At 44.6% G+C, this 22193-nt stretch overlaps 1 long non-coding RNA gene across 2 annotated transcripts in view; it reads left to right on the top strand.

Annotated features, from left to right (window-relative positions):
• Positions 1-22193, top strand: part of LOC146198119 (uncharacterized) — a 162171-nt gene that overhangs the window by 31565 nt on the left and 108413 nt on the right. Inside the window, exon 2 of one of the 2 annotated variants that reach the window (XR_014704712.1) lies at positions 11505-11625. The exons of the other annotated variant lie outside the window; for it this stretch is intronic. This is a non-coding gene — a long non-coding RNA (uncharacterized LOC146198119). The remainder of the gene's footprint in view (positions 1-11504; positions 11626-22193) is intronic. 2 annotated transcript variants of the gene reach the window in all.

Below are 22193 nucleotides of genomic sequence, written 5' to 3' on the forward strand. Positions count from 1 at the left end.
CTCATTACGGTCCTGACTACTTTGGCTACTGTAGAGATCTGTATAGAACTCCTCGGCTACTTTGACTATCTTGTCCATATTAGTGATGACGTTGCCCGCCTTGTCCCTTATCGCATACATCTGGTTTTTGCCTATGCCCAATTTCTTCTTTACCGCTTTAAGGCTTCCCCCGTTCTTTACAGCATGCTCAATTTTCTCCATGTTATACTTCCTTATATCGGCCACCTTGCGCTTATTGATTAGCTTTGATATTTCGGCCAATTCGATCTGGTCTGTTGGATTGGAAGCTTTCATACTCTGCCGTTTCTTAATCAAATCTTTCGTCTCCTTAGACAGCTTACCGGTATCCTCTCTAACTATCCTACCGCCTACTTCTACCGCGCACTCAGTAATGATATCTCTGAAATTATTGTTCCTTGCCTCTAGGGTAATGTCGCCATCCTCAGTTAGAGCTGAATACCTATTCTGTAGCGAGATCCTGAACTCTTCTGCCCTCCCCCTCACCGCTAATTCGTTGATGGGTTTCTTTCTTACTAATCTATTGCGTTCCTTCTTCAGATTTAGGCTAATTCGGGACCTCACCATCCTGTGGTCACTACATCGAACTTTCCCGATTACCTCTACATCCTGCACAATGGCGGGGGTTGAACACATTATGAAGTCGATTTCATTTTTAGTCTCTCCGTTAGGACTTTTCCATGTCCATTTTCGGTTCTTCCGTTTGCTGAAGAAGGTATTCATGATTCGTAAGTTATTGCGCTCTGCAAACTCAACTAGTAACTCCCCCCTGCTATTCCTAGAACCAATGCCATAGTCACCTACTGCCTTGCCTCCTGCCTGTTTTTTCCCTACCTTGGCATTGAAGTCGCCCATTAGTACAGTATACTGCGTCTTTACTTTTCGCATTGCCGATTCTACATCTTCATAGAAGCTTTCAACGGCCTGGTCATCATAACTGCATGTAGGTGCATAGGCCTGTACAACCTTCAGTTTATACCGCTTATTAAGCCTAATTACGATGCCTGCAACCCTCTCATTAATACTATAGAATTCATCTATATTACCCGCTATATACTTATTGACAAGGAAACCTACTCCTAGTTGTCGCCTCTCTGGTAAACCTCGATAACACAGTACATGCCAATCCTTCAGTACAGTATATGCCTCATTCGGCCTCCTAACCTCACTAAGCCCTATAACATCCCATTTCATGCCCTCTAGTTCCTCTAACAGCACTGCTAAACTAGCTTCACTAGCTAGGGTTCTAGCATTAAACGTTGCCAGGGTCAGTTTCCAATGGCGGCCTGTCCAGCGGAGCCAGGCTTTCTTAGCACCCCCTGCTGCGTCACAGGTCTGACCGCCGCCGTGGTCAGTTGTTCCGCAGCCGCTGGTGACTGAGGGCCGGGGTTTTATGGAGCTTATCATAGGAGGTTGTGGCCAATTACTGCACCAGGGTGGCCAACTCCTGTTCTGGTGAGGGAGTGCGTTGCCGGAGGTGTTCACCGGCATCAGGTCGCACCCCAAACCTGTATATGCAATTCCATCGACACGCGGATTTTTTTTTTTTTTTTTTTGTCATCCGGTGGAGAATTTGCGCGGCGCCGGGATTTGAACCCCGGTCCTCTTGCATGCGAGGCGGATCTTCTACAGCTACGCCACCACTGCACTTTATTTACTTTTCATTCATTCATGCCTCAGCAGGAGCCTTTAGCCGCGAAAGCGCAGAAAGGCTGTTCCCGGGAGCCTTAAAAAAACGTCAACGTAAAAACGTTTGTGCAAGCTACAGCAAGACTTCTGATTTTTCTTCACAACGACTCCTTTCGCGCCAGTTTCGTTGGGCTCCTTCCATACTAACCCTCATGTCCAACAATGGCAGAAGAAGGCTGTGGGACATCTTTCTTTCACGCTAGTCACGTAAGGCGCTCGCAGTTTTTCCAAGGCTCGTGAGACTTCAGTCAGAAACCTGATCACGCGCGACACTTTTCCTCAATCACAAAAAAATATTGCAGTAGCTGCTACGGAGTATGTGAGAGATACCTGCGGCTTCGGTTGTACAAAAACAAAGAGAACAATATGTTAAGTAAATGTGCGCTTAACGCTTTTAGTGCTTTAAAGTGAAGCATACCATGATCCCCAGTAACTTTCTAAAGCGAAACTTCGGAGCTAAAAAATTAAATTTAGCGTTCACGATTTACCCTGTAATAACTGTCACAAGTTTAGCTTCGTCACTGTTCTAGTGAGTGAATCCGTAGTCAAAGCAAAAATGCATTACAATTGTCCCAGTTTGGGTTCTGGAGTGAAATGTCGTGCACTACATACAAGTTTTTTGAAAACGAATCTCTTATATTTTATTCATTTGTGATATGGAAACCAACAATAAGCCTGGCTCTCTGCATGTAATTGGAAGGGTTAATTTATCACAGCCTCTTGCACTTTTGCGATTCCTGCTATCGACGATGCCAAACTTGAAGCAGTAAAGCTTTGTCCAGTTCCTTATAGGTGCTCTCAGAGGTAGGCACCATACCTTAAAGCTTCGAATGGACATTCATGCTCTTCATACAGATGAACTGCGCAGAAACCGCAATATTATCGGTAACATAACTCCCTTTGTCAGCCAAGAGATGTGAAATGGCTTTATTTCCCCTGAAGGGTCAACAATTTTCCGAAATAGCGGAGTCCGAATTGCGGCCGATCGGCCGTTGTACCCGCTTATCAAATGCGCTCGACAATGACCCTATCCACAAGAGCCGGCGGAAACGCCTCCCGCTGAATGGCCTTTTTTTCCACCAGGCAAGAAAAGTTAGATGCTTGAGGAAAACAGGAAAGAACATTTCTACATCGAAAAGAGGGTCATTTTCCTTCGATGTTGCTGCTAATGCTTCCACCACATGCTTCTCACCAGATGTTTTCATCTTACGAGTTCCTCCATTGCGTGTTGGTGCCCAATTCAATGCGCTGCGAATTACACGTTGCAATGACGGAAGCATAGGCGTAGCATCATTCCAATGGAAGAATATGACCGCCCAGTTTGTATGATCGGGCATTCAAACAAACTGTACGACATTTCTTTTTTTGGCGGCACTTGTGACAAATGCGAAATCTTGTAATAATTCGCCAAATATGGAAAGCAGCCTCGCCTTTTAGATGCGGTGAGGGCACAACATGTTATTTCTTTATATGAGTTTGCGAGTACTGGTCACGTCAGCGAAAAATGCAATAGTGTTAGTTTCTTCTTCACCGTGTCAGTTTCGTTTATGCCAACTCTTGGTTTCTGCCTTTGCGTCAACGCATCTTGCTCATAAGCCTCATTTCAATGAGCCCCAACCATTTCTCGCTAACTATGCGTTCTTGGGAATTTTTGAGCCAATTAATGCTGAGCTCTCGTAAATCTGGGGTATCATTTTCGCTATGCTTTAGTCACAGCCCTGAAGGCGCATTTCGAATAAATAGCTTAGATAAGTAAACATTTTCCTGGAAGCGTTTTTTTCTCCGCTTTCTGCTCTGAAGGTTTGAAGGCGTTCCCGACAAATTAATCTACAGGGATGAGAATAATTTATTCTTTCTTTGTTGTGGCTAATTCTAGTCTAAGAGCTGGCTTGGAAGGCGAGCTTGCTCTCTTAATATTGTTGCGAAGAAGAAGATCGGCAGAAGCGCGAGAAGAGTCCTCACGCTAGGCCAGCCATTAAATCATTTTTCACTCAATGACCATGTTGTGCCTTCATTTTGCTTGTCGCCACGTAAAATGTTGGTGGAGGTGCGGGGTGCGTAATTCAAATCTTCACCTTGGAGCATCGACGCCATCCATACGCCGGGACCATCTACCGAGAACCCATGGATATCACCGCGCAGCCTCGCCCAAACCCTTCCTGCCCAATCCCGACCAGCCACAACTACCGCCGCCCCACTCCCAGCCCGGATCTGAAGACAAAGCGCACAGACAAACTGACCAGAGACGAGATCCGAGCAAAGACCAGAAGGAACCGAAAGACATGAGCACATAAGCCCGCCCCGCCCAGCCGCCCAACGCGACCTCGAGCCATCAGTCCCGTGGATGCTTTAGTGACGGATGGCTGAAGAGCTCTAGGGTAAACGGATCACCCAAGCATCATCGTGGTCATCGTCATCGTGGTGGCAAGGAAATCATTATCTTCTATTTTTTCTTCAACATTCTTACCGCCACGTCATCATCGACTTCAAAGAACTGATCGGGACGGTCACTCGGAGGCCCTGAGAAGTGCTGCGAATAAGATCGGCAGTGGTGCGAGAAGAGCCCTAGCGCTACGCCAGCCATTAAATCATCTTTCACCCAGTCGCCATGTTGTGCGCCGATCTCTTGCTTGTCGCCACGTAACAATATTATAAGGCGTGCTACTCATTAGCCAGCAACATACAGGTAAACTCTTTGCGTACTTGTTTCTAAAGAAATAAAAATCAATGGAAGTTCTTACACACATATTTTTCTCATGTTACGCCATCTGAACCGCATTTCCGATAGCAACAGCAACAAAGGGAAGGCCTCATAAATTGCGTGAAATAGAAGTGTAGGAAACCAGGTTTTACATTTCGACTGCAACTGCTCAAAGATAATATTTTGGAACTACATTTGCTCAACTAAAAATAACTTTTGGGTTCGATGATAAAATAGCATTCGTGCGTATCATGAATTTAGTTAACTGCAGTGAGTAATCGCTGGAAGCAGACAATCCAAACGTACAATTCGAACACATCAAATACGCTGCGAGTATTATTTGCTGCGAGGAAAAACTGGTAAGAGAACAGCAAGGAATGTCCGATTTCTACGGGGGACGGACACAGCATGGCAGTACGCATTAACTAAACTCCGCTTTAGAATACACGCCACTTCTGACTCTGCAACTTCCGCTTAGTTCAGCGCTTTTAAACCCTTGTTTACTCAAAGAGAACCTTTCAAACGTTTGCTTTCACGCTTAACCTTCTCTTTGAAGTTGCCATACCACTGCTGACACTCAAATTGGTTTTCCCGAGAAATGCCGTGTGCGAAATGGTGTTCCGAGCCTTCGCTTCTCAGACAGAAATTATCCGGAGTACGTAAACATCAAGAAGTTTTGCTATTTCTTTTGTTTTCAAAACGTCCGCATTGATTTTCATGTTTCTTTTTCACTGCATTGCAAGGCATTCCTTGCATTCACTACTGCTCCGCATGACATTCCAGCTGACCATAGAAATTCTGGATGGAAAAGCTGCTTTCATCGAACAGTTCAACGTGCAAAACTATCGAACGATGGCAGCGCTGTTTTATTCGAACTTTTTGTACTAATCACTGCGATTGCTTCAGCAAATAAGGCAAGTTGTACTGATGGTAAACACAATAAATAGTTTGATAATGGCAACAAAAACAACCGCACGTGTCCTGTCATCCAAACTGGTGCAAATGGGAGTATAAGTGAAGGTGATGACACAGAAAGGGGAGACGAGGCAAAGATTCGGCAGCCATAGGCTGCCTAGCACGCGGAGTATATTGCCGGGTGAGGTCGGTAATAGAGCTAAACTGCCGGTAACTGAGGATAATAGGTTTATTTCCCCGCAGTGTACAATAGTGTATACGCTATTTACCTCGGGCGGCCTCAAGCTGCGTAGCAAGAAATATTTTCGGGAGGGGGGGGGGGGGGGGGGGGGGAGGAATTATATGCCGCTGGTCGAAAAAAATGATATGGCGAATGAAAAGGCCGAAAGAAGCCCGGATGCAGAACGCAAAAATTTCTGAGGAGAGGAGGGAGTGTTCGACGCTGAACACCTCTTCCGCTCCCCACGTTACTATGGCCCTGGTCGTCTCGTATCAGTCACAGACGTCACAGTACTGTAGAACTTCAAGCTGCAGGGCCCGTATTCCGAGTTTGCGTCGTTATCGAAGCACCGCTATCTCACGTGGCCTCCAGTCATTTGATGGGTAGAAAAGCCGGAACATGACGTTGCCATCTCTTCCAGTTCTTTAGTTTCAACACCCGGTTCCAGCGTTTCGACCAATCAGGTGTCTAGATGTCACGTGAGGTAGCGACACTTTCGATAACCACACAAACTCAGAATACGGGTCCAACTCACGACGTAATATCTGCCCATTATGACGTCAGGCTAGTCTGTGAACGGTAAATTTCGGGCAACCGGAAAAATCCTGCCTCGCCGCGTACTGATGCGTTTAAGCAATCGATCCTGTTTTTTTTTTTTCTTTTTTCGTGTCAAACTATTTGCAAAGTAAAAAGCGAGCGCTAAGCTGCGCACCAGGCTCCCTTAACGGTTGTGTTTTATAAGGCCTCAAGGTCTGAAAATGACGGAAGAAGCGTTCATGTATTCTGAACATTTGACGGGCACCGCTTTTTGTCAATCTGTGTCTTCGATGGCTAACTGTTGAAAAACTACGCAGCGGTATTCGAAGCTATAGATGTGTGTCGTATCGCACTGTCCTAGAGTACATTCAGCGGCACGCCAGGTGTCATTTTCTTTGCATTCGGTACGCTTGCGCATGAGCTTACGAAGTTTTGGTCGGTTGTCCTTTGTTTACAAGGCATAAAAAAATGAGGAATTGTTTTAGGCATGATAAGGAAGCCACATCAATTTTTCTTCAGTAGTGTACCCAATGTTTGTATTGCGTACTTAGGAGTACAGACAAACCTGGGCCCACAAATTCGTGCATTAAATAAAGCAGGCACTTGTAGGCCCCTTCAGCTGGAACTTCATCAGCGGCCCTGTGCTTGAAACCAACGGAGAGTAGCTTCAGTGTCTCACTCCTGTATTTTATCACCGTGAGATGTGCCATGGAAAGAATGGGGTTCTTGTAGCTCGCTTACGTTTTGCTACGTTACACTTGCGTTTTTTTATGCATCCATGTAACTGGTTTCTTTTTCCTGTAAGGTAGTCGACTCTGGCTACAACCGCTTGGCTGTGTTGCCGTCTAAGCTTCATTCCCACTTTCCAGTGCCGACATCTTTTAACCACGGGGCCCATTGCAAACGAATCACCCTGCGGTAGGCAGCTTTTCGATGGAGGCGAAAAGCAAGGCGCCCGTGTGCTGTGCGATGTCAGTGCACGTTAAAGAACCCCAGGTGGTCGAAATTACCGGAGTCCTCCACTACGGCGTCTCTCATAGCCTGAGTCGCTTTGGGACGTTAAACCCCACAAACCAAACCAAACTAATGATCCTGTTGGACGCAAGGAGGCCTCAACAGCCACAACAGCGGACTCCAAGAGAAAGCTTGGGGTGATGCGCCCAGCACACAAGGAGAGGTTGCGACAGCCGGCGTGGGCACAGACATCATTGCCACGCGGTTCCTGGACGACAAAGAAAACGGAAGTGATCTTTTGTGAAGCAGCTCATCTCTCTCCTAGCAGAGGGACAATGGCGACCCTTCGGCGTGAGGCCTCATCGCTTGCCAACACTGGTGCAGTACGCGCCATTATCGCGCTGTTTCTTCGCACTCTCAGTTCGGCGACCAACGGGAAACCATTTGGGCGTCGCTTAGCCGCCGGTCGCTTCTTTATACCTCTGCTTTGGGCGGAGTTTATCCGGTGGCTTTTGTTGGCTGCCGAACGTTGATGGCCAACTCAGCTGATTGAGCTCTTTTCCGCTCCTTGGACGAGACGCCTTCCGTTTTGCTTCAAGGGCAACCTGGAGAAAGTGTAGAAAAGGGAACGCGGGGAAAAAGAAGCGAAACAGCGGGAAGACAAAAATGAGCAATAGTCTTTAAAATGTAGTCTCGTTTAGTACGATTGCTTTTGTAAGGTTGCCTTTACGCGGCTAGGCCTCACTGGGCTGAAAGCTGAGACAACGAAGACGACTTTATAGTAAGTTATATAATATTTATGCGTCTAGTTTTGTAATATTTGCGCTTTTGCTTTCGTCTGTAATGCGAACCCATTATTGAACAATAATTTATTCGCTGCAAATTGTGCACACCTGCATGTGAGTGATAGGTATAGACCTTAATATCGCAACACTATTAGAAGAACTCTCTAAATTTTGTTTTGTAGCCATATTGGTCCTTAACATGGGTCCCTCTAGAGAGAGAGAGAAAAACTATAATACAAAGGCAGGGAGGTGAACCAGGCGATGCCCAGTAGGCGAGCCTACACGTGGGGAGGGGAACAAAGGAAGAAAAAGGAAAAGAAAAAGCTCCAAGAACAGGAGACTTTCACATGTTCAGAGATATGTGAGAGTGTACGCCTAAAATCTTGAACTCAACCCCGTGTCCTTTAAAAACTTAGGAGCACCTTCACTGATTTTTTTTTTTTTTTTGATGAAGGAGTCAGCAAAGGGCCCAGAATCTACACTGAGAGCGCGAGAGTCCAAGCGGTGGAGTGTAGCAGCCAGGAAGGAAGGCTCACGCTCAAACTGAAGCTAGTCACAAAGTATGTGCGCAATAGTTTCACCACACCCGCAATGCTCACATGTTGTAGAGTCTCCCATGCCGATGACGTGGGACTATGAACTTGTAAACGCCACTCCTAGCCGCTGGCGACAGAGCATTGTAGCATCACAGCGGGGGAGTTCGAATGGTACCTGCAGCGGAAATAAGTGGTCAAAGCGGTGCGAGCGGGACGTCCAGCCTCCAGGCGTAGACCATAATTGGTACAAGATTCTAGTATGCACTAATTCTGAGCTATAGTCCTTGTGCTGAAAATGTTTAAACAAGGTTTTGATCTAAACATGGATGCTAGGTCTTCGTAAGGAGGCCATGACCGACCTCACGCCATGAACAATTGATACATTTCATGTTGTTCAACGTAAAAATGCTTAGCCTACTATTGTACTTGCGCTCACGAGGCTTAAATATGGCCCCTCTGAGATGTAGAGGCCAGCCCTATTTATATTCTCGAAACACTCTAATAAAACATCGCTTGGACAGAGTATTGGTCTGGCTAGAGCTTTTATGTGCTCAAAATTCACAGTGCCACATATGCTGAAGCTTGAAAGCTCATAAAATGCTGCTTACACGTGCGAAGAGGAAACAGAGAACACGAGCCGGAAAAATTATCTGCTAGGCCTGCTGAAACGTTACAACATGTAGCACACTCCTTGTCGGGACACGTTGAACAGAGATGTATGAAGGTGAAAATATGAAATAATAATTACGACAGTCTCACGAAACAGATTACAATTTATAAAGCTGTCGTTCTGAGTTGGAGTGAGGCATACTATGGTTAACCTTTTCAGCACAATCGGGATGCTCAGCGCTGGCTAAATCTAGCTCGTTAATTTACAGGAAAGGAACTACTACAATGTGCTCATGATTACTGCAGCGGCTTAACGTACAGGCGACCTATTGAACTCCAATCAAGATTGCAGGCAAATGTTCATGTTTAGAGGGCACATGCATCCACAAGGTGAATTAAATTCATCAACAAAGGCATGCCAATGCAGCTTAGGCTATTTTCGACCAACAATGTATAGATATTACCAGTAGTCACTACAGCCTAAAACCTGTTTTATGTAAGGCCTCATTCAAAATAATCTTTCTCGTTCTCTCTACTTTTTGCATCGCTTGCGTGTTCGATTACAGGTGGAATTCGTGTGGCCGCAACTTATAGTGGATCACCCTACGTAGATGACAGCTACATGAATGCAAATTAGCCTCTACAAATATGTTTTAGTATTATCGAGACGTTTAGATGCAAAACAGGCAATAAAGCAAGCTATTCAGACTTTGGGTTTGATTAGAAGAATCGGTCCTAAAACGGGTGGTGCTGGCTCGTCTGTTGCATGCGACATGGTGGGGGTGGTTTTCCAGCCACGTATTGTTTATCAAGCCCAGTTCCAGCATCTTACAAGTGTACAATGGGATCGCCTTGAAGCCGTGAACCGAGAAGCGAGCGGGTCGTAGCGTTACAAGAGAACGCGCAACTCAACACCATCAATCAGCTAGTGTAGCACAGTCGTGACACTCGCAAACTTAAGGCCACTCTATCACATCCATGCAAGCGCTGAGGGCGTATACAACTTCACACATTATTATTCAGCCACCTGTGCCAGTTCTCCCTCCCTGAAAGTTTATAAAGTTAGGCGATAACAAGCCAACTGATAACAGAAGACCACCTTCTGCCATGGTCGGTTTGCCAGAGGTTTGGAGAGCAAGATGCTCACCAGCCTCAAGTGTTCATTGTAGTTTACGTAGATGCTAGCATACAAGATTGTGAAGGAAAACCTGCACTTTACTGTACGTACAAACCTAGCCTGAATAAGTCCTCTGTGTTTCAATTTTGGGATCCACCTATAACCGTTCTGCGCTGAGCTTTTGGCAGTTCAGAAGGCCCTCTGCTCCGTGGCCATCATAACTATGTTCCCTGCGGCGCAAGTTGTCATCCGCACTGACGCACTTCAAGCAGTACGTTTGCTCCCACGTGTCTGCAGTTCCCCAAAAGTATTTCAAGACATCCACCAGCTTGCCGCATGCATCCCGCCGTCAGTACGTATTGAGTGGGTTCCACGAGACCTTCTGCCTTCCGGAAGTCACGCAGATTTACCTACCTACCTGGTGACTTAAGACTCATCCGTGCCACTACTCCTAGATGTGGACGACGCAAATCTTCTTTTATCAAGAAATGGAACACTTTCGGCGCCGCTCACGTGCTCTTATACCTCCGTGTGCGGTGACTCTCCCGCGCGGTCTCACCCGTGCCGAGGAGGTTGCGCTTAGGAGGATCCGAGTCGGGGTTGCCCTCACACCAGCTGTCACTAGGACGTGGTCTCACTTCCGACACTTATATTCTCGCCCAGGGTGTCCGATTTGCGAAAACAAAAATATTGAAGGCGACATTCATCACTTTCTGTGGGACTTCCCAGCACTGAAACTAACCCGAATCTAGCCCATTACGATAGCTGGCCCATCAGCAAGCAATCCTGCCTTGTATATCGTCTGGACGCGGGTACCTCATCATCGCTCACTCCTGGATTTCATAAAATCAGTCAACCTTTTTCCATTCATTTAATCATTTCCTCAACCTTCATCTCATACCCAACAGATGCCCTGAAGCAATAAATACAAAAAAAAGGTTTTGACGTCAATTCGTGTGCGCTAATTCTTCCCTGTTTGCACTGTGTTTTAGTGGGCTCAAAGTTACAACAAAAACATATTCCTTTTGAGTTTCTTTAGTTCTACGGTAATGAAAAAGAATTATAATTTAGAAAGGCCGAGTTTCATTTGCGAGTGAGTGTGGATCCGTGCATGCGCGTATTTGTATGTGCGTGCGTGCGAAATAGGCAGAGGGGGTTACAAAGACAAGCCCTCTCCATTAGCTGTGGCATTACGTGGACTTTCTTGGATGCTTGAGCAAGTATTCGTTTACCGCATGCGTTGTGTTCAGGTGCAAGAGATAGGGAGCTCTATTCTTGTTTTCTTTAGGTGTGTAACGTGATCATCATTATTGCTATGGTATATACGCACTTGTGCCTCGTGTCGTAGAACTTTTCCTGTACATGATCCGCGTGATAAGATTTCTTAATGGGAGCCTGATGAGAGACGGGCGATACTTCGCAGGAACGGTAGTCTTCGAACGTGACCGGCATCAGGAGGAGCACTGCGCGGCGTCCTTTTGTTGCCTCTCCTATTGTCCGGGAAGTGGACTGGCGAAAAACTGTCGCTAGGCAGCGGAAGGCCGGTGAGCGACGCTAACGTATTCTGCGAGACTAACATATTTTTCGCATCCAGAGGGCGCGCGTTTCTTCATGCATGTTTCACTAGAGGTAGTTATGAATAACAGAAACGTGTGGTCGAGAATCGCGACATATCTACCGCAGTTTTCTCAGAAAGTGTGGCCGTCTTCAAGGCTTCCTTCAGAATACTACCGTGCTGCCGACTTACGGCAAATGTTTTCTTCACAGCTCACGCTGCTAAATTTAGCCGTGCGACGTTAGCGTTAGTCCTCAGGGACGTCTAGACACATAAGGCATCTGTTCCGGCAAATAACACTGGGATTTGGCTATCTCTTCCACTGCATATGGGGCCGGTGTGTAAACGCCTGGCCCGCGCGTATTTGACCGCCTGCAGATGAGCCTCGATGTACACGGCGCGCCACGCAAATATAGACCGAGGCTGTGTATAGACTAGAAATTACCCAGCTGAAAGGCAGTCGCGAAGACAATTTCGCAATAGGCAAGCCTCGTGCGCAGACGCACTAAGGCACAAAAAGAGAAAGCGAAACAATAAAAAGACTGCTCCCTGTCTGAAAACGGAAAGGCAGTGCAAAAATGCCAGAGAAAATTGAGCATCATCTTCCGTCGTTCGTTTCGCGAAACCAACGCCTCCATTGTCTAACTCAGTCTGCGCGCGTTTTCAGCGAGCCAGGGCTCATGTACGCCGTAGCCGTTCGTCGACGGCGTATTCTTCGCATTCGGCCTGCTTAGTTCAATGCTGAGAGTGAGCTCATCTGTTCTTCTGTGCGCAGCATATTTCGCAACAGACAAGAACAGGCAGACAACACAGGATGCTTTAACTACGTTTCCATTATAATGCCACTTCTACGTTTGGTCACTTCACGTGCATGTTCGCTTTTTTTTTTTTTTTTTTAAGTCGCCTGCAGGAAACGTCTTTCTTCTCTTTGCATGATTGACGAAGGTTTGTGCCTTAATGGCAGGCTGGTTCCATTCTCGACAGATTTGAATCCGTTAGGTCACGTTAGTAAGACTTTTAACTTCAGCTGAAGTGTACATTCGTTTTAAGGGTGACATGTCGCAATTAGATTTTGACTTTTTATGGCGGGGAAAATCATTTAGCGTTAGCTACAGGTATACGTTCTTTTATCTGCCGATTACTGCCTCAGTGTGTGTATCTGTCTGTCCGTAAATTTGAATGCCGGCGTGCCTACGTGCCTGCCTTCGTGCGTGCGTCTGTGCGTATTTAGGTCCACCTTTCGAGCACAGACCTGATTAAAACACATCGCCTACATACGCGTCACTCATGCAGCTGAAGCCGCGAATCACCGGAGCGAAAAAGCGAGGACCGAGGTATATCAAAAGGCACAAGAGAAGGCGACGAGTTATTAGTGTTATGTGCAACCAGTGGTGCTTAGGCAGATATGTCATATTCCACGGCATTTCCTCTATGGAATTTGAGCTCAACTGAAAGAGAGACGAAGGAAAGATGAAATGGCTGTAGACTGGTTGCTTATGTTAAAACACCTGAATATATCAGAAATGTGTAAATTAAGCTTATTTAGGTAGTGTTGTTGAGAAAAAAGATATATTTAACTCTTATTTTCAAATTTTCAACTTCCCACAATTTTAGCATGAACCCAAAAGGGAGACAGTGTCAAACATTTACACAATATATAGCAAAATATATCATCATATTAGGCCCCGGCTCGTTCAAAACAGTAGTAATAGTCAAAAAGCTTTTTGCACTACGTGAAAGTACCGTAAACAATGCGGATTTTAATTACTAAATGGGACGCTAAATATAAAAAAGAATATTTTACAATAAGATACCGCCGTGAGTACTTCGCGTCCAAACCTTTTTTTGCAGATTACAGCTGGACCAACAGAGGCATGCAGTCCAGAAATGTGCGAATGGCTGTCTAGTCTTTGTTTCCTCACTCTTTGCCTGATCGACATTTCTTTGGTTCTGCTCGCTTTTTTTTTTTTTTTTGCCTCTCAAACAAAAGACAGTGAAATGGCAAACATATTTACATCATTTCAGCAGCCTGGCTTGGCAACCTCATAGGGTCAACTCTCCTTTTCCTCAACTGATTTCTTACACGCATGGAAGAGATATTTAGGTCTCCATTATGTTTAGGTTCATATGCAAATGCCTCATTTTTGCATCATTCTGGAACTATATCTTCATGACAATTTTTTTGATAAACTTCCTCGCATACAACGCCTTGAATTCTGCGGAAGACGCCAACGACACGAAAAAAAGAGAATCAGTTCTGTGCCGTAACGCTTCCGGCTCTGGATTAAATGCTAAAATTTGATGATTATGTTCAAATAAAGTGGTTTTAGGGCACAATAGACGACTGATTCTATAATTTTAACATGCAGTAACTTTGACTATTCTCAAAACTCCCCATTTCTGCGCTCAACTTGTGTACACAAGCGCATATTTCTCTATATTATCTTGGAATCCTGATTATTTTCACATAAGTGGAGGCACATGAGCTTCGATCAGCAAAGGGCACTTGACGTTTCATAGTCCATAGGCTTATTTTAGGCCTTGACACAAGGAAACAAGCTTCGTAAATGACGATTAGAGACACTCGCGAGTTTTCTCAGCCCTCGTGAACAGTGTCTTCTCGCGACTTACTCTGCGAATGTGGCCTGTCCAGGTGAAGATCCGAACGATAATCCTCCTCTGAGTCTTTAAACCTTCAAAACTTGCAAATTTTTCCGACAGCGGCAATACAAAAGCACTGAAAGCCGATGGGGTTTCATTTAGATTTGTGGCTACGGATGATTGTTATTTCAGCTATCTCGGTGACTTTGCGTCCTGCCCGTTGCTTATAAAAATGCGTTCCGATAAACGTAGCAGCACTTGAAGGTGGCAGCAAATGCAAATAGTTTAAAAAAGGCCGAAAAAGAATGAATTTGAAGCATCCATGGAAGGACAAATATAAATAAAACCAAGTAAAATGAGGCAATTGCGGCAAAAAAAAAAAAAAAAATAGAAGCCTCTTGGAAGAATAAAATCGTATTACTGCATCAAAACATTCAAAAATAGGGGAATCATTGTTTATTTCTGGAATACGTTTATTTGTGCAAACATTTTCTAAATATTCTATTTTTTTGGTCACTATGTAGTCTCACCTTCCTTAATTACCAATCCCTGAATTGGTACCTCTAATCTCTCACACATTCTTTACAGCACACCGTGTTAAGCTTGTAAGCTATCCAGCCACTTATCGTGAGCGACCACGCGACATAGACATAAGGCCCCGCCTTAACCAAGAGGTCTGAACTTGCCTGCGTGGTCTTGAAGTAGCGTCCCTGACTCGGCACCAAAGAGCCCCGGAGTAAGATTCCTATATCTGACACTCTCAATTGAAAAGAGCAGCCCAAGTTCGCAGCTGCTCTCAACGTTGTGATATTTTCTGGTCTCGTTACGTCACATAATTTATTGAGGAATGAGTGTTCTGCCATGTCACCCGCCAGCTACCACCTGGAACACCATGTCCGTGATTTGTCTTCCACAACACCGACAACGTCCGATTTTCTGCAAAGCGGAGAGTTTAAATCCATAGCTGTAATACAAGGTTAGTTTACAACTACTGGCACTTCTTCAAGTAACCTGCCTCTCTTGCCTGTAATGATAGATGAGGCTCAGCCACGCATTTGTTTAGCCCTCATGGCGTAATTTCCTCTCTACCAGGCTCCGTAAACGCGAAGCCGCATTTTGTCAAGTTTCACGCAGAAGACTCGTATCTGTTCGATATACTGACTTCAATGTCACAAAAATGCACACTTCTTTCCTCGCAAGAAACTGTACAATGTAACAATGTACAACTGCACAACTATACAAATTATTCGGTCATCATTCCTATTTCACCTTAACTGGGCAATTTACTTTGTTTCTCGCTGAGATAGTTTTTGTGTTTGTTTATGACTGAGTATATAAATGATGTTCTCTATTACTATTTCGCTTACCCTCATTCGTATACAGCAGCTTTTCTTTACTTTCCTTTCTGCACCATTCGCTTCACAATTTCTCGCACATTCTCTTCTCTATACACAAGTGTTATAATAAGCGTGGAAGGAAAAATGGGCTCCTTTTTAGCTACTCTATGTTTTATGCTTGTAGAATGCAGGTTTTTCCGTAACACTGTTCTCGACACCTTATTGTCTGCAGCCGCCATAGCACAGTAGTATTGTCGCCAGGTAGAATATCAGCAGCCAATTTACCAGCCGTAAGCCTACTCTACGTCTTCCTTTGGAATTCCGTAGGGTTCTAGGATAGTTATTATGTTGTTATTTCTTAACATCGATCGTATATATATATATATATATATATATATTTCTTTTTTTTTTTTTTTTGAGCGGAGGATATCATTTCTCGCTCGCGTTCCCTAGCGTGTTCAAGGATTCTTCGGCACTGCATGCAACCTCTTGTATCACGCTCAATTTCAGTCAGGATTTCCAGCCACTCATTCGTTCATAAGCTCAGCTGGCGACTGTTATTGAGCAATGTGTCGCGTCCCAGCCTCTCTATGCTCTTCCTTTCATTCCTCGTTTTTGCTTTCATCCACGGAGCGGGAAAAAATGGCCTACAGGGCGATGTAGCCTCACCGACTCATGTTTGCCAGAGATATCACAGCAGTAGTAAAACGTACCGTGCACACGAACCTACTCTGGGTGTCCCCTTTGTGAGTCTACGATGTTCGTGTCGAACCGGTATGCCTGCCGCGACTATTTCGACACTCGGCAAAGTGCAAAACCAAGCACATCCTGAGACGCATAACAGAAGTGACAAAAAAGGGTGAAGTAATACGCTCTTAGTACACGAAACTAACTAAATAAATAAATATTTAAATAAAAATAGATAAATATATATAAATAAATCCATGCAATGCACTGAAATATGGGAGACGCAGAAGTGTATATCTGCATTAAGGCATTGCTTCTTTATACTCTGGCCAGCCTTCTTCAGATTATAACTTTTTCTTCCGGACGAGAAAGTAAGAGTTGCGAGCATGTCACCATGGTGTATTCCAATGGTTCAGGGAAAGGAACGTCGCCTTGCTTGTTTTTTGTGCCCACATGCTGGTTCGCCTTTATTCTTTTTCGAAATAATAATAATAATAATAATAATAATAATAATAATAATAATAATAATAATAATAATAATAATAATAATAATATATTATTATTATTATTATTAGAGGCAAATAATAAGACAGTGACAAATGCAACTTTTCCAATAATAATAATAATAATAATAATAATAATAATAATAATAATAATAATAATAATAATAATAATAATAATAATAATAATAATAATAATAATAATAATAATAATATATTATTATTATTATTATTATTATTATTATTATTATTATTATTATTATTATTATTATTATTATTATTATTATTATTATTATTATTATTATTATTATTATTATTATTATTATTATTATTATTATTATTATTATTATTATTATTATTATTGGAAAAGTTGCATTTGTCACTGTCTTATTATTTGCCTCTAGCAAACGAACAGTCCTCATGCAGTAGCATCTGGATTTAAGTCTCTACGTAGCATTGTCTCTTATGTTTCATTTTAGTAACGTATTCTGTTGAAGATTGGCTTTCGAGGCAAAAGAAAAAAAAAACAATTGGAGTAAAGACAAACGCAAAAAGTAACTTCAATCCCACTCTACAGCTTGGTGTTAGAAATGCCGGCGGCTTGAGAGAGGGGGTGATGAGAGGCGGAAAACTTTATTGAGAACACGCACTTGTTGTGGCCGATATATGTTAGTGGCACAGAACTGAAGAGCAGCCTAAATACTTGCATTGCAACTATCTACAATGGGCGAGTACTCGTATCCATATACGGACGCCGTCCTTTACTGGCAGTTTATGCGAGTCTGAAACATGTGTGGCTAAACAAGCAGGTCACTGTATAAAGCATTGGTGGCATGGCAGCACTCTGAAGAAAAAACAAACAAAGATCAAACAAAACTCCTCAGTGCACGCACAAGCACGAACCAGAAAGAAAATGGAGCAAGAAAGTATCTAAAAAATAAATTGACCCCTTGAACGAATGCGATATACCCAAGAAGTGGCTCGAATGATCAGAAAGAAGTAGACTGGTACGAGAAACACTCCGAGCACTGCATAAATTTGCTCTCTCCGTTCTCTAAGAACGAACTAGGAGTTTAAATCTTCCTGCAGCAGCTTGCTAACACAACGCTTGGTCGGCGTATGGTTTTTCCACTTTTGCTAGCTTCCCCGATCGGTCTGCCGCGATCCGGCCCTGCCTTTTACAGCCCCGGAAAACAGTAAAGTAACTTGACGAGGGAGCGCCAGTCGTAAACACCTCCGTTGATGCAGGTGGAACAGCACCGGGCAACTCTCGCCCAAGTCTCAGCTGCTTCTTTTCCGCTCGCGGTGATTGCAGGCGGCAACCCCGTACCGCCGAGATGATGGCTTCAACCTTTCCAGCACTGCTACTGTGATGAATAACCCTTCGCTCTTCACTGATTGCCTTTCATGGCCGTAAGCCTACGAGAAGTAGTGACTCAGAACATGAAAGCTGAATCCAGTTTTTACAGATGTGCTTGGTAGCAGCTAAAATAAAGTGCGTCGTACTTCCTGAACGTCCTTTTATCGCGACAGTGCGATGGGCCTCGTTCTGCAGAAAATCCGGCGTGAGCGTTGTCGCCGTTGGGAGCGAAAAATCCCGGACATGCTTGTGGCAGGTCATAGCTACCAGATCGCATGGCCAGGCACTGATTGGTCGTGTTGTTATGTGACATCACGCGAGCACGCGACATGACCGATTTGACAGGGGCTACCAACTCGGGCTTCCTATCTCATGGTAGAGGGGGGAGGGGGGGGGGGGAGGATGCAACCGTCCAAAAACCATTTATTCGGAGTCAGGCATGCTGCCCTCCGATCATGCAGGCACATTCGTACTTCCTGGTTTAGCGCTGATTTATATCGCTGTCGAAAGTTTGTTCACGTAATGCTGTAGCTTACGTCTGTATGCTGAGTAATACGAGTTAAGGGATTAGCGATTGAGAGAGCTGCAACGTGCATGTACGTGAATGAAGATTCGCAAGCTGAGAAGCCGCGGACAGCAGGCATTAACGATGTCCCATCGTACGCCTAAATGGCAAAAAACAAAGCGTTGATGTCTTGTGCATTGTCAATGCACGTTACGGAACCCCGGGTGGGCGCAATTTCCGGGGTCCTCAACTATGGCGTTTCTCGTAGCCTGAGTCGTTTTGGGACGTTAAACCGCATGAACTAACCCAACCAAAGAAAAGACTTCGACGGAATGAGCAAATGAGAACAAATTAGTGTATGAGTTTCAAGAGGGAACGTGTTAGGTGGGATGCTAGTTGCGGTCATCACATATTTGTGGAAAAGCCGGCAAGCAAGAGAGTGCTCTTCGAGAGGAATTAAAGTGCATAAACTCTGGGAAGAAAACAACGTAGCTTTGCAATCTCAGCAACGTCTCAACGCCCCCCTTTCTTAGTTAAATTTATGGCGACTCCGTTTGAGTCGAGTTTCCCAGAAAAGCCAGTTGGTGTCCTGCATCTGTAAAGAAAATTCCGAGAGCACTTTGGAATCTACACTGCAGAAATGCGAAAGCGGAACGCTGCTGCTGCACATTATGCATCACCTTAACCATCATCGACTAAATTCACGGTCATAATCATTGCTAATGTCATCATTGTCATTATCACTAATTGCAGCGTCATTGTCATCGCTCGCTGCTATCATCATCATGGTGTTTCACGATTTCAGGCGTGGCGCAGTTAGTTAAAGCTAGGCTCGGGATCCGAGGGATGGACATTCGATTTTCGATGGAGAGAGGATATTTGTTTTTCCGATAATGTCATCAGGGTGACTGACCAGTGGCACATCAGGGCACTGATCCGACGCACAGATCCAACGCACAGATCCCGCGCACATCTCGCGCACATCTCTCGCGAACAGGATGTCTTTCCATGAGCCTACAAAGCATTTTGCTTTAAAACCGCTGACTGTAGTTAAGCGTCCTATGCGTCTCTCACAAAGGACTTTCATTACTCCAGAGAGACCTCCGTGTCTGTCATAAGCATTCCTGATTGTTCGGAGTAAGTCACATGGTCTCATGATGTCACACACTCGCGCAGTAATTAGCTTTCGGTCAATCCCTTCACATTGCGACTTCTTCAGCTTCTCGGTCAATCACAGAATTTCACAGCATGCTTGACGAATGCTCTCCCACGCTTTGCAGAACCGTTAATTTGTCGGCGGGGAGTGTGATATCACAACATCGCATGACATGGTCTTGTGACCATGTAACATAGACTTCCCATCTGCAAGTACTCTAGCACGTCCTCTTCGCTTATGGCATCAACATCAGGATTGCAACAACAGCCGAAGAGCATTACAAATTATTTCTGGCGATCGAAAAGCAATTTTGCTGGAAAAAAAAATTCAGACACGGCTTGACAGGTAGTACTGTTCGAAAGTGTTCAAACCTCGCCGGTCCATCCATATTTAGGCAATTACGACCTAATTTTAGAACTGAGCCTTCATAATTTTGGGGCTGGGCGAAGTATATTACCCGATAGCGTATACAATTGGTTCCGCTGAACAGGTTTCGCCGTAGCTCAAAAACCTTGGCATCGTTCCTGACGTGTCGGAAAAATACGCATGTCAGTTCGTATAAAAATTGTGACGCAGCTGTTCTTTGTGCAGAATTCAGGGTATTGTAATGCCATTTCGATTTTCATTTAGCACCTATCGGCAACGGAGTACCACTTTCAGTGTACCATCGCCAGCAGTACGAAAAAAGCGGGTACATGTGGAAAGGGAGAGATGCGGCCCTTCGAAGCATGTGCATGAGAGTACTAACTGCGAAAGGTTACGGTCATCGTCCGGAGCTCTCACCTAGGTCAGGCATAGTAGATCTACACAAGAATGCTAAATTGGGCGAGTTGGTGCATTCGCATTTTAGGAAACGTAGCGCAAAGAAGACGAGGACAAAAAAAGGAAGGAAACACACACGAGCGCTTACTCACAACTGATTTTTTATTAGGAAGGCTAACAGAATATATAGGAAACAAAAAATTATCAAATACATGTAATAAAGTTCTATGCATGTCGTAGCGCTACTCTCGTGCGACAGTGCATCACTTAGAGCCGCAGCGCCGTGTCGACATAAGTGTGGTTTTGAAGAAACGTGTGCATTCTTCGAGTTCTACCTACCGATTCCGTCAGCAATGCTACAGCAACTACTGACGTTTATTTCGAAGCATCTCTAAAATTCACATGACATCTGAATGGTGTCATTGGTAACGTCACTCCATTCGAAACAATCTTCACATCGTGCCACATGGAAGTCATGAGTGACATCACTGTACGCTGACGGGTCAGTGTTGAATGACGTGCTATCAGCCAACGAAGCCAACTCTGTAGAAGTAAAAAGCGTTTCTGTAACACCTGTCGCTTTAAAGAGGGAAAAGGTGGCGGCATTTCCAGCTCCCAAAGAACTTAGTAACTATCCGAAGACCTGCACAGCGATTTGGATGTCCCTACAACAAATGACATGCTCACAGTAACTCTCGATGTTGAGGAAGACTACGCATTCTCGTTTCCTGCTTATCAATCATAATGGCTTTGATTCTGCCATTGAAAAAGCCGACGGCCTCAACCTGTTCTCTACCGTTTTCCGTTTTTGAAGGTACTGGAGCTGGAGCGTCTCTCTTAGTATTGACTGGCACTTCAGACGATTTTATCAGTTGTAGAGCCTATATGCGATAGGGTCGGCGTAGGCGCGTCGTTGCTGTGGTTCTACAGCCGTCGCAGCCACACGTTACCGACTGGTAGTTTCCGTTGAGCCATACCACGCGAGGAAAATTGCTACTCCGAAGTGCTTTTGCATTTACCCAACTTTGTATTCTCATATTTTTAATTATTAGCTTACTTACTTTGACGAGTGGTACTTATATATGACTACTTCTCGTGTGAGGGCCTCTGACACATTGCTTCAAATTTCATACTTCCATATCCTACAGAGCAAGCACTCAACCTTTTCACATTGCTGTCTCCGAAAAGAGTTCCTTTTTGAATTTTCAGTTTTTAAATGTAGGCACGGATCCAAGCCCATCGATGCCAACCTGGACACATTAACCCTTGCAAACGCCGTCCGTGCAAAATTCATTGGTGGATAGCGTCGAGCAGACTTGACTTTATGCAGGCAGTACGATACTATGGTACACCGTGCAAAAGAACGCCGAGGTTCAACAGCGCGATACGATGAACAACAATAAATCCATCGAACAAACCTCCAGTTTAAGATGGATCGTATCAGAGTCCGTAAATGGGACCAGAAGTAAAAAGCAACTCGTGCTCGATGGAATGAGGAGGACAAGCAGCATGATCAGCTCACTGAAATTGGCACTGTAGCTCAGAAGGCTGTGTCTATATGAGGTACGACTGCGATCACCTCACTTTTGGGCTGGGTTCCGAAGCATATTTCAATGGGTTTGACAGTGAATAAAAACATAATGATCGTA

This window comes from Amblyomma maculatum, chromosome 2 (genome assembly GCF_055883805.1).
Source record: "Amblyomma maculatum isolate TAMU_Amacu chromosome 2, ASM5588380v1, whole genome shotgun sequence".
Taxonomy (NCBI): domain Eukaryota; kingdom Metazoa; phylum Arthropoda; class Arachnida; order Ixodida; family Ixodidae; genus Amblyomma; species Amblyomma maculatum.